This window comes from Lathamus discolor, chromosome 6 (genome assembly GCF_037157495.1).
Source record: "Lathamus discolor isolate bLatDis1 chromosome 6, bLatDis1.hap1, whole genome shotgun sequence".
Lineage (NCBI taxonomy): Eukaryota > Metazoa > Chordata > Aves > Psittaciformes > Psittacidae > Lathamus > Lathamus discolor.
Window position 1 is genome coordinate 36,173,630 of NC_088889.1, and position 14,234 is coordinate 36,187,863.

At 40.8% G+C, this 14,234-nt stretch overlaps 1 protein-coding gene across 10 annotated transcripts in view; it reads right to left on the minus strand.

Moving 5' to 3' along the window:
• Positions 1–14,234, minus strand: part of NRXN3 (neurexin 3) — an 894,623-nt gene that overhangs the window by 536,989 nt on the left and 343,400 nt on the right. The window lies entirely within an intron of this gene.

Genomic DNA, 14,234 nt, shown 5'->3' on the forward strand with positions numbered 1-14,234 from the left:
TCACACTCTGTGTGATATTGCCCTTTCAAGGAAGTAAAAATATTGTCTTAACACAGCATATCTAACCATAGGAAGGAAACCAGAGAGGAATAGTCTCAAACTACATAAAATGAAATAAACCTCCAGCTACTTACTGTTATTGTATACTTCCAGAGCTTCAGGAACACTTCAGGCAGTTGTGTGGTGCTATCTTCTCTCTACATTCAGATAATATTCATCACTATCCAATGTTCATTCACGAAATAATCTTTTATGCTCAGTGAAGTCAGACACAATATCTTCAGTGAATATATGGGTAGAATAAAACCAAAAGGTTTATTTGCTGCATCAGCAAGGCCTAACACTGAGAGGCTATACCTGCTTGTAGAACTAACATTTATGACAGCAACTCATTCCATTAGTAAGTTCTTACTCCAAGAAAGAATAATTTCTTTTGTGAACTGAGGCAAAGGGATTGACTATGAGATGAGTGGAGGCATTCACAGAACTGCATTCTGACTGACTTCATAGCAATGATGTGTAATTACCAGAAAGACAGCAGCAGGGATAAGGAAATAATCTGCATCTTCTACCTACCTACTTCCATCACCAGAAAGCATTAGACTATTAGAAATAGAGCAGATACATAGTCTTTTGGGTTTGGGGAAGGCATAGAGGGGAATGTTGTGCTTTGTTTTGGTTTGTTTTTAACTTCTGTGTTCTTTGAGGGGTTGTTTTCCAATTATCTTATTCATTACTACTGAAAATGAACATTATATTTCCCTCATTTAAACAGTGAAAATCCTTCCTTCTCATCTAGAGATGCTTCCAGAAAATTGAGAAATACTTCAGCTGTGACAGAGAAGGATTGCTCCTTTCCTTTCCTTTCCTTTCCTTTCCTTTCCTTTCCTTTCCTTTCCTTTCCTTTCCTTTCCTTTCCTTTCCTTTCCTTTCCTTTCCTTTCCTTTCCTTTCCTTTCCTTTCCTTTCCTTTCCCTCCAGTCACCTTTCTTGATGAATCTTCTCAACTTTTAAGGTCCCTCAGCATCCTTGCTCAGCTGATAGAAATGGTTTCCTGTTATTCATACAACATACCTTGCAAACTATTCTTCATGCAATCAGGGACATACCCCATGATGTAAGAGAAAGGTTGAGAAAGGATCCCCTGAAACTGGTAACATATGACAGCAGATAGATAACTCAGCTGCATTTAGTCATGATCAAATTTAGCCTCTTCACAGTACTGGAGCAAGTTGACATCATCAAGTGCTCCATTTAGTTTTCAAAGTAGGAGGATGTTCCCATGCAGCCTGAGCTTAACCATTCTTACAATTTAGCACTGTCTTTACCAGGCATCTTTCTACTGCTGATCATTAAATATGGAAGTGAAACATTTTTAGGCTCATTTATTTTGAAGCAGAAAGGCAGACAAAAGTATCAAAAGAATCCTTTAGTTGGACTCTGAACAGTGAAGCAAACTCACAGGCAGAGATCCTCCACAGCTACCTTCTGGAGAAGAAAATGCCACCTTGAACAGGCACCAACTCTAATACCTAAATGGCGAATTGGGAAAAAATATGGAAGGAAACCCATACAGAGAGCTAAAGCAGTAGGCAGAGGTTTAGAATTTTATTTTCTTGATCTCCTTACAGATCTGAGGGGTATATGTAACACTAACATTAGGCACAGGAGAACAAGAAACGTAATTCAGGAGTATGAAATTGCTTTTTGAAAGTTTTGGAAAAAAAAAAAAAAACAAAAACAAACAACCACCTTATAAGCTAAGCTTTCAGAAGCTCTTGCCCACAACTGTTTTCAATTTTCTCTAAATACTTAACCTTTTATTTTACTAAAATAAATTTCATTTTTTCCTCTTTTTCTTAAAGCTCATTAATGAGCATATCTTCAGATGTACTGGCCAATACTGAGCACGCAGTGATGAACTTGCACAATATGCCCATCTAACTTCAAATATGCATTTTCAGGTTCTTGAGCTGGGTCTACGAAGACCCTTACCAGGCAGCACGCAGAAGATTCAAAAGGACCTAAGATTATACTTACTTAGAGTACAAACCTGTGTAGTTCAGTTGAGCTCGTGGACAAATGAGAGGACAAAGTGAAGTCACTAACATGCCAATTGGAGTAGCCCAGGAAAAGGCCCCTACAACACCCCACGGTTACTAACAAGGGAAAATCTTAATCAGAATTTGCTCCCTAGAAACTGCATGGAACAGTGCTCTAAAAGTTCCATGCAGACAGGAAGCCGTTAAATGAATGCCAACACTAACATCACATTAAAAGAGAAAACTTAGGGCTCCTCAAAGAGTCCAGCAGAACTCTGCCGTGGGAGATTTCCTGGATCAAAACGGAGCAGAAAGCTTTACTGCCCAGGCCAGAAGGCTCAAGGCATAAGAGGACTGTGGGCTTTAGTATGTCCCACTTCTTAAAGCAAATAGTCTTTGCCTTAAAGTTTTTCCTTTTCTTTGGTATGTGAAACAAGATAATTCTCAGATAAATTCATCGGAGTCATTCAGAATTGTCTTTGAAGATCACTGCAGCTGACCACTGTGCTTGCTGGAGTTTGTATTGTGCTGGTGAGCAACTGATTTCTGGTATGAATGACCATACATTGCAGTTACAAAGATACACTTCTATCAGATTTACAAGTTTTACAGGTTTCTGAGAACATCTGAGTTTAAGCTTTGTTTTCTTGAGAGGACTAATACTAAGAAACATCAATCAAGTCAAAGCCTGCAAAGGGTAAATACTAGAGATGGTGAACAGTGCTTTGGTCAAAAGTTCCTGTTTGATTCCCAATAAAAAGAAACTACAGTTCTCAGCATTCACTGCATAGCATTTACTGACCAGGGCAACATATAAATCTAATTCAGCTTTTGACCTCTATGCTATGAGCACAAGCTCTGATTAGAGCCAAAAGCAGGAAAGTTGTTCTGATGTTGAAGTTTTACCTCAAGAACTTTTCAAGATCTTCTAATTCCAAAAAACACCGCCCCCAACGTAAGCAACCTACTTGTCATCAAAGTGTAACAGGTGTTATAACGGGAAGCTCCCCTTGACATGAAAAAGTCTTACTGCCTACTGTAGTTAACAGTTCCCAGATTGGAAAGATGGAGAAGTCACCAGCAGCAAATGCCAAAGGGAACCTAGAGCCCTTTAAAAAAAAAACAAAAAAACAAAAAAACCCATAAAATCCCAAAACCAAAAACCAAAACAAGCAAGCAAACAAGGAGCAAGGGAAACTTTGCCCAGTGCATAATAGTTCAAAAAAACTCTGATCCTGGAGAATTCAACTCCTGCTCTAAAGTGTCCTCCTGCTGTTTAACTGCAAGATCTGCCGACTCACAGCTGCTGCTCTGTGCAGGCCCTGAGCTGAATTCAGAAGGAAGCACATGGAAAAGACAAAGAACCCTTTCTCCTACAAAAACTATCAAATCCTGAGTCAGAGAGAAGTCAGAAATCTGCATTATACCAGTGACAGGGTGTGCCAGGACAAAATCTGTACTTAGCTGATTCTACTCTTGTTAGATTGAAAGCCCCCTTACAGAACAGACCATGCTTTGTGCTCTACCTCTGCAAGGTGAGAGAGCTTCACCTATCTGTGGAAGTCCCTGCTTTCACATACAAAATGCCTACAAGTTCCTGACACACTATGATCCAGTCTAGTCTTCAAAGCTCAGTATAACCTATATGTAGTAAACATGAATCACTGTCCTGGGTTCAGCAGTAGCAGTCATTTTTCTCCTTCTTAGTAGCTGGTGCAGTGCTGTGGTTTTGACTTTTGGCCTGGGAACAACGCTGATAACACCGATGTTTTTAGTCACTGCTCAGTAATGTTTGGTCTGACCAAGGACCTTCTGAGTCTCATGCTCTGCCAGGGAGGAGGGGAAACCGGGAGGAAGCAGAGATAGGACACCTGACCCAAACTAACCAAAGAGGTTTTCCATACCACAGCACGTCATGCCCAGCATATAAACTGGGGGCAGCTACCTAGAAGGGCTAGATCGCCGCTTGGTCGGACTGGGTATCGGTCCCTTGTTATTTCCCTTATCATTATTATTATTGGTGGTAGCAGCAGTGGTTTTGTGTTATACCTTAGTTACTGAACTGTTCTTATCTCAACCCATGGAAGTTACATTCTTTTGATTCTCCTCCCCATCCCTCTGGGAGTGGGGGGGGAAACGGGGGGGAGTGAGAGACGGGCTGTGTGGTTCTGAATTACCGGCTGGGTTTAAACCATGACAGTCACTTAACTGGAACAGCAGAGGAGTTCAGCTATTTGCTCACGTGTATTTTTGAAGAAGGCAAATGAAACACCACATTGTATCCAGAAAACCCCCTCACAGTGTTATCCATAGTCTTGATCACACTTTTCAACACCCTATGAAGCCATAACTACTTCACCAAGACACCCCCAGATAAGGTTCTGGGGAGGACTCGCAGAAAGCAAAACAAAAAAAAAAACCAAAAAACCAAACAACAACAACAACAAAAAACACAACCACAAACAAAAAACCCACCCCCCCCCAAAAAAAAACCCACAAACAAACAAACAAAACAAACAAACAAAAAAATCAGTACTGCATAGCTTTTATTTTTTGCTAAATGCTCCTAATAGCAGAAGCAGGACACTGAGTGAGAATAGATGAGAACCTGAGGTTAACTGATGAGGACCACCATCTGAGGTTAAAAACCCCTCTGGTGTATATGGTCACACTCAGAAGTGTTTCTGAAGCTGTGTCAGGATATTAAAACTTGTGAGAACCTTGTGAGAATCAAACTCAGTGAGAAATCAGAGAAGAGCTTTAAGCACTGGAATAATTACTAGAAACTTAAAAACATTGCTAGAGGTATCCTGATAAGAAGCTTCACTTGTCCTGAAGAAGATGCATGACATGGCATTTACATGCCACATTTCATGGGGATTAAAGGCTGTTGGCAGAAACTACTGCTCATGTCCAGAATGTGTCTTGAGCTAAATAAAAAACAGTCCTTATACAATCATGTCATCAATTTAGTTAGGTCCTAAAGTTTCCAAGTTGAGTGAAATGTAGGAGTTATGAAAATCATAAGATGTGCATTAGAAGTCCTGCTGAAAGCTGGTTGGGTATTTGAAATAAAAAACTGTTACTGACTTGCCTTGGAGTTGGAGCTGTTCCACATTAATCAGGACCAGTTATAAAGAGTAAAAAGCTGGGGAGGGATGTTGGTCTCAGTCTCATTTAGGCATGTAAAGATTTTGTACCTCATCTCTACTCATAACTTCCACACCACTTATGGGGATTTGGGATTAGAAATTATAAATCAGGAAAACACTTTCAGTGAGCAGAAAACCAGGAAAGCGCAAGTTTAAGCTTTTGGAAAATACGTAGAACAAAAGCAGGAGAAGTGAGGTCAGACTGTTCTTTACAGAGTATGAGGAAATGAGAAGCAGAGCCATGAAGACACTGAGAAGACACTGAACACACATCTACAACACACTAATGTATATGCAGTAATCAGGTAGCTAAAATGAAGGCTCCAGGATACACAACGTATAAAGAGGCCTTTCACCCCAGGCATCTATTTCTGTAAAGAAAGAATATGTTCTGCAGAACAAATGGAAATTCTCTATCCATTACTTCAAAAATAACTAGTACTTTCCACACCAACATCAAACTCATCTTAGCAACCCAACTAATATCAGGGCTAATACCCTGGCTAGCTCGATTTTCTTTTTATTCCAAAAGAGTCTCTTAACACCTTGTAACAGAAGCTGAGTGGACTTCAGCCTGTTCAAACACCAGCTTCCACCATTTCCTCCTTGCAAGGACAATATTCCCAGATCAGCATTTCTCTACTCCAAATCTAATTGAAAGGAGGAGAAATAAAATGCACAAGAGCTTCCAAAACCACAGCCTCCACATAAACAGGAAAGCATACAGTAGGAGAATGAGGAGAGCAGAACTGCTAATTATTTTAAGTTACATGATCAGGTAAATGTAGATTCCGGGGCTGAAGCTCTGAGACATTTTGCATAAGACAAAATAAATAAATGTAGAACTAGGCAGACCCCCACAACATGAAATATCTTCATGACTTAACAGGCTATGAACAAGGAGTGACCACAGACAACAAGACACAGTCTCAGCTCTAGTGTTCGCTATTTAGTACAGCTGCTCTGAAACTATAGCATCTTAAGGTAGACTCCAAAGAGTTTCCTAAGCCCTTTTAAGTCATGGCAAAGCCACAGAACTCAGTAAACATTTAGAAAGACACAAACTGCAGAGGACTGTATAAACTCTTAGGTAATTTTGGATTTTTTTTTTTTTTTTTTTTTTGAGATTAATTTGGAGAGAAGAAAAACGCAACCGAAGAGATTCTTCCTAACTTCATTACAGGTTTTCCTACTCCAAACCCCCACTCAAGGCCCTGGGAAAAGCCAAGCAAAGGATGCCTGGGGTCTGTGGGAACACAGCACCATCTCGTGGAGTGAAGGGAAGACGTATAAGAAGCAAGGAATAAGTATTTCAGTATTTCAGACATCTGCAGCTTGGCTTTTCGACACCCTGCTCTTCTAATAGGCTAACAAATCTATCGAATTTGTGCTTTATAAAAAAGTTCACTGCAGATCTATAATGAACAAATGAACAAACAACTCCCTATTTTTATCTCTCGAACTCATCACTGTTAACATAAACACTGGGTGCCTCTTCATAAATAGAGTGTGGGCAGACAACCATCTGTACTGAATGCTATTTGCCAGCAGGCCTAGTGCAGCTGTGAGCACCCTTCTCTTGCAAGTCTGAACCTCCTGTGCTCAAGGTGGGCAAAGAACACAAATCTCTGAATACTAAACTTGCCAGGACTAAAGACCTCTATTTTAATCTACTCAGTACTAGAAAATAAGAAATTTAAAAATCCCTTTTCCATTTAGAAGAAGAAAGAAACTCAGAAAGGCAGCTATTTCACCCTTTCATATTTTTTTTAATCCCAAACGTGGATGTATGCTTACAGAGCATCTGAGAGTGCACTACTTGAATTACCCAGCTGGTTCACATCTTACTGGTCATAAGTAAGAATTTATTGCCACCAGTGAAAGCATGAAAACCTAGTTAGTTTCTCTGCAACAGAAAGCATTTAAGCGTCCTGAGTTCTAAACAAGGCAAGCAAATGCAGGGATTTCCACATAGGAGGATGTAGTTGATTTTACTTTCTGCTCCATCCTAAGTATTGTGCTATAAGGAGCTCCACTTTAGCAAATACATCCAACTTTACTCTTATTTTGTCATTCTGGTCTTTGTGTAAAACAGGAACCATTATGATATTCTGACTACGCATTTTTAATAACTCCCATAGTGAGTTTATTACAGGTCTCTCAGGTATGCTAGTTGGGCTAAGTATGCCCTCTCGTGTGCTTAAATTATGTTTAAGTGTCTTGATCTATCAACCTTCCATTACATGAGCCATCAGTAGCAATTCTACAGCCAAGTGGGGATTTCTGTTAGGATGCTACCCTTGAAACAAAACACAAAATTCTTGTCCAAAGTGCCTATCAGAAGTATCTCTATTTCATCAGTATGAGCTAAGGGATTTATGCTTCCAGCCGTTTCCAGTTGGGAAAAACGCAGAATAAATTCATCATTGGTAACAAGAAAAGAACAAACAAACAAAAAGGGAAATAAAATACAGGCTATGGGGTTTTGGTTCTTTTTTTTTTTTTTTAACAGCCAGTACAAACACTGAATTCCTACGATTTGTGTTTAAATAATGGGAAGCACAGACAGCTCTCAGAATTCAAGTAACTGCAGCAAGACAAATTCTCAGGATATTCTCCATGCTGCAGCATCATGTAAAGAAATCTAGGCTAACAATAAATTTAAGCATGTAGGATTAACATGGTGTCCTATGTGGTCTAACACACCATGCAAGTGTGCGCAACTCAGCAATATAGCAATTCTTCAGACAAGTACTTCACCTATCTATGTATGGCACTTTATCTACCATACATATATATCCTGCACAGCTGAAAGTCCTGTTACAAGACATCAACATCATGCCCCATAACTGCATGTTTTCTGGTGTCAAAAGTTACACTCACTGACCTCAAGATTGATATTGGTATCTCTCTCTCTGACACATGCTCCCTTGACCAGATGTTCTCTCGCCCCATACCGCGAAGCTGTAGTGCCTACAACAATTTGCCAGCAGTCAGATCCACAGTCACTGCTTCTGAGAACTTTTGCTCATTCACAGAACAAGTGCTTAAGAGCTAAGTCTGCTCAGTTCATTTTGCACTTGTAAGACAACCAACCCAGTGTTACAACAGCAAAGCAGAAAAATGAGTCTTTGCTGATGTCAGCAATAGTGCAGCCTTCTATAACGTGCAGCTGGCTTCGATCCACAATTCAAACTTTGGTTCACAGGCATTTCTCATAACAGTCTGCATTTCCAAGTGAAAGATATCTGACTGCTGAGGTCTCCCACTAGTACAAAGAAATTGCAATATTAGCTCTCCAGTTTTTTGTGGTCGTCAATTATGAGAATATCTGTGACAGATGAACTATTAAAGACACAGATGCTTCTAAGGGACCTACAAACTGTATGATGGATGGGTTCTGATATTGCTATCTATCTTCATCATTTGCCTGAGATCAACAGGTCAGGAATGTAACAGACAGATGGTCATTTAGTGCAATCGGGGGGGGGAGAAAAAAAAAAAAAAGAAAGAAATATGACAGTTATGGGAAGCCAAGAAACCTGACACCAGCTTCACTGTGCCCAAGCACTGCAGTTAAGTTTCAGAGACAAGAAGAAGAACGGAACTCTAATCACACTTTCTTCAAAATCAACACGCCAGAGTCTCTCTTGAAGACATTGCTTATGTTTGGCAGCTGTATTATTAAAGCCAGAGTCTAGTCAAGACACTCTGGTCTAGAGGTCAGTTGTATTATCTGAGAAAAGCACAACTACTCACAGACTGAGGCTAGAGGCTTCTGAACAGAAGCACAAAGATGAGACAAACTCTGCTTTCATACAGAGGGACTAATTTTCTACTCTTTCCCAGCCCCACTCAAGATCACCCTCTTCAGCATCCTGCTTCCACTAGAAACATCCTGAAAGGCAGCTCACAGGCCAGGAAGACCACCACAAGCTCACCCTGCTAATCTGCTACACAGAGGTCTAGGAAGAGCCTCAGGGAGTCACAGCACACCAACTAAATCAGAAGCCCCTAGACCCAGGAGGGTGAACTAACTTAGGTCACACTTTTAAACTAAGATTGTCTTCTTTCTCAGGTTTTTAAACTCTTTCTGTTGATTTTCAAGTTAAATTCAACATTTTGATGCGGCCAACAAATCCTGAACTTTGTTTTGAAAATTATGACATCCCGCTTTTGAGCAGCCCTGTAGAGAAGGACTTGGGGGTGTTGGTCTATGAGAAACTGAACATGAGCCGGCAGTGTGTGCTCGCAGCCCAGAAATCCAACTGTATCTTGGGCTGCATCAAAAGGAGCGTGACCAGCAGGTCAAAGGAGGTGATCCTGCCCCTCTACTCTGCTCTCATGAGACCAGACTTGGAGTATTGTGTGCAGTTCTGGTGTCCTCAACAGAAGGACATGGAGCTGCTGGAGCAAGTCCAGAGAAGAACCACGAGGATGAAAAGGGGCTGGAGCACCTCCTGTATGAAGACAGGCTGAGAAAGTGGGGCTGTTCAGCCTGGAGAAGAGAAGGCTGCGTGGAGACCTCAATATCTGAAGGGGACCTACAAAGATTCCAGAGAGGGACTCTTCATCAGGACCCATAGCAATAGGACAAGGGGTAATGGGTTTAAATTTAAATAGGGAAAGCTTAGTTTAGATATAAGAACAAAATTCTTTACTGTGAGAGTGGTGAGGCACTGGAACAGGTTGCCCAAGGAAATGGTGGATGCTCTGTCCCTGGCAGTGTTTAAGGCCAGGTTGGACAGGGTTTTGAGCAACCTGGTCTAGTGCGAGTGAGGTTTCCCTGCCCATGGCAGGGTAGTTGGAACTAGATGATCTTAAGGTCCTTCCCAACCCTAACTGTTCTGTGATTCTTTTATTCATTTCAGAATTACTGTAAGGTTTTAACTGAAATATGCAAGTTTCACTTGCTCTAAGTTTCCAATTTTCACTGATTAGTCTACCACCCAAGAAAATTTAGCCAGTTCTGTATGCACCTAAGAGTTGGAATGAAGTAACATTCAGAGATTTGGAAGCTTTTCTTCTGTGAACAACCATTAGCTAACTGGGGTTTCAGTTAACACCCCCCAATAGCATTCATGTCATTTGATTATTCTTGGGTTCTTTTACTGAAAAGCCTATTTCCTGCCACAATCAGAGAAATTCCTTTGTGGCTCAGAATCTCCAAGGACAGCAAAAGGTAACTGAAGTCCCAGGCTCTACTCCCAAGTGTTTGTGGAGGCCTCCAATGTTAGTACGTAGTGAAACACCTTCATAAAGAAAACCAAATCCACCAAAAAAATCCTCCCCCTTGCGAAGCTTGTTTCACAGGTACCCAAGCCACCAGTTTCAATCTGCCCCACAGGGATCATTATTAAGCTAACCAGAATTAAGATCTTGCATCTACTCCCCAGTGTTCCACAGCTGAGATTATTATACCAGCTGCTGGGTAACAAGATTGCAGCGTAATAAAGATATGTCCCTATATACAGCTAAAGTCCAGGGAGAAACTTCTTCGGAACCCCAGACTTCTCTTGCCTTTGTTCTTCCGTTAATAATTTCCATTGCAAAAACCAGGATAAACATACAAGATGTCTCTCTCTCTTTCTTTCCCTACCCACCCTGTCCTCTTCCCTTAGGTAGCTCCAGACTTGAAGGCTCAAAAGCCAGGAAGAGGAAAAAAAACAAAACCAAAATTCTAGCATTGCCTCCATCCTTCTGCATGTTGGCATTCTCTCAGCTACATGCACCCTGTAAATATTTTATGACATATATTTGTGCACTCTAATGACTAATCCTAAAGGTAGTTTTCAGTCTAAGGTATAAATATATGTGTGTATATATATATACATAAATTTTTAATACAAAACAAATACGCATACTTGATATGTGGACTCAGAATTCCACGCCAGATTTTGATTAGCCAATACTGGCATAAATCTCAAGTTAGAATCAAAGGAATTATTTGTATTTATATATATGTGTTACTGTAAACAAACTCCAGTCCATATAATAAGAAGACCAACTTCAACCTCCATCTGTCTGCTCTCAGTCATTAACGCAGGCTCCTCCTTGCTAACTGTTTTCTATGTAGGTAGGCTGGGAAATAAACTATACTCACCTTGAGGGCTCTACAGAAATAAGAAGGCAATACAGCATGTGTTACAACAGAGAAGTCAATGCTGTCTAGGAAAGCACAAAGTGAACCTTATCATACCTCATTAACACCATTACACTCAGACACACATCAAACTTAGAGCAATAGATCAAAAGCACAGATACCTACGAAGACAGGAGAACACACAAAACCCAGTTGTGGCAAAAAACGGACTAAAGATTATTGGAAGCCAGAACTTCTATGGAGGACATTAGGCCCAAAATGGGAATGAGTTTTAATAATCCATAGTGTCAGTTGTGGCAGATTCATAGGGAAACAGAGGCAACCATCAAAGCCACCTATGATTTTACCAGGATCGGTGACTAAAGCATCCTGTTGCAGATCAACAGCAGAAAGATTACCAGGCTTTTGCAAGGGTTTTTCCTTTCTCTGCAGAAGTACAGGTACCATCTGCATACCATGTGGCACCTAAAATGCCTCGTGCTGATGAAACCATAGCTGGTGTGAGATTCGTCTAGAGTACTTCCGCAGTACAACTGAGGATAGAAGTTGCATAGCATTAGGTGGGGGGGGAGAGGGGGAATCCACTTCAAATAATGGTCCTTAAGCTCAGGGTGACTTCTGCCTACAAAAATCCAACACTACATACACTTGCCATCAGCTTCCAAATTCAGTACTGTACTGTCTTCTGTAGAGAAGTTGATATAAGAAAACAATCTTTCAAGAGTAAAATTGATGGTTGAAACCTGTCAGTGTTTTCCTGAGTTTTTACATTTACTGCTTCTTAAACAAACATTTGCAGGATGTTACAAGGAAAAGCCTACATTTAAAAATAACCAAATCCTTGTTACATTTGACAATTTAGAACATTTAATTTATTAATTTACATTTAGTGTAAGTATTCTATGTGCTTAGAGATCAGAAGCAGCAAATGGAGCTTGAGGTGACAGAACAAGCAGAGACTCCTGTTTTGCTGTACCACATTTCTGTTACTGCTTTCACCTAATAACTCTGTGTTACCAGAGATCACACCCTGTCTGTGCCATTTCTGAGGGAACAGTTTCAGAGGTCAGTGCTTTCATGGGGCAAAATACCCAGGACACAGTATCACTCACTCAGCTATTTATGACATGAAAAGTGATAATTATTGCATGACTACCAAGAAGTACCATGTAAAAAAATACTGTCAAAGAGAGCAGAAATCACATGGAACAAAATGTTGGCACATAGGTGCTGAGCAGCATCAGGAAGAGAATTAAGTAACTGCTTGAACTGCTTAAAGGTTGATAACAGAAGCTGTAACCACTGCCACCTGTAAAAAGTCTCTCTCCTTCCACCCTATTGAAGTCTGTACTATGGCAGGACCATAGTTTATGTGCTGACAGCAGCCAGGTGTGCACAGATATCAGTGACTGATTGCAGCTCTCATCCTAAATGCTTCTTCTGCCAAGCTGTTGAAGCAATTGTAAATTATTCACTAGAGACCTAGCTGCATTTTGGGGATCACAAAAAGATAAAGTTGGCTAGCTTTCACAATTGAAAAAAAAGGAAACACTTTACTGCCAGGGCACCTTGAGAAGTTGAAAGGTGCAGAAGCAGCAATTCCAAAAAGCACCTGTCACACAAATTCCCTCTTGCTCACCTAAAACAGGGACACCGAAATTCCTCCCCCTGGTGTTGACAACACTACCCACCCATCCTGGATAACTCCCAAAGGAAACATGGGGCAAGCAAGCTCTTGATCTGCAGCCTCATCTGATATTTTACAGCTGCTACTCAAGTAATGGGAAATGCCTTGCAGTACACAGAAAAGCAACAAGCATTCTTAAACACGCATGTGCCAAAGCAATTATGTAGTAGGTTATTACAAAACATCAGAAAAGTGCATGAAAGTAAACAGTGATAAGAAGGGTAAAAGCAGGGTTCACAACCCAAATCACATCATGTACTAAAGTGCACAGTTGCATTTTCCTTCCCTTTTATCCCAGCTCTCAGAGGATGAGGTCATTCAGAGACAGAAGACACCAAAGGCTTACAGCAGCATCTGGAAATGAGCCATCAGACAGAAAACACTAGTTATAGTAGAGTGTATGTAAAAAGGCAACTGAGTAAATGAGGGCAAAGCATGAGGAGGGAAGTAAGAAGTAGGCAGGGTGCCTGACCTGCTGTACTGAAGTACGATTCACTCAAGATAAATCAGAGGTGACTCTTGCTTCATTGTAGAGCGGGTGTCTCTGTAGTATCAAAGGCAAATCCCTAAGCGTGCTGATATTTAAACAGCTGACTGGTTTGGCCATGCATGACTAATGAAGTCTATGCAGATTTATTTTCTACACACTAGCAACCTCTTGCTCTCTGGCTCAGTGAATGATAAGCTGGACACATTAGAAATGAATGCATGATAATTAAACATGAACAATGAAGAGGATTTCTGCAAGTAAATCAAGCTAAGCATGCTGGCACTGGCAGTAAGGAAGGTCACGAAGTCTGGACAAAAGTTGGCCCAGTTGGAAAAGAGTACAAAATACTAAGGGAGATGAAGTAGGGTCCATCTCCTAACTGGGTGTCTGAATCCTGCCATGGAGAGATCTGTAACTGCTCAATGGCTCAGTGTAGAGCACAAATGGCTCTTGAGCACATCAGAATAAAGCCATCAGCATAAAGCATCAGTTCCTGCTGTAGCCATTTGCCCTGCTAGCAGTCTCTTCTAATGACTATTGTGCCATGCTATTTAGACAGGGGTGATGAAAGATGGTTCTGCCACTGCCTTTTTGCAACCTAGTCTACAGACTATGCTTCAGAAGCATCAATCCACTTTGGTACTCTTCCACTTACTTACATGGAGGGGGGAAGAAGTGGATTAGTGGAAGAGGGATAGATCTGCTCTGACATCTCTGGCATCTCAGAACACATATGAGGCAGAGGTCTTCCTTATCCAATC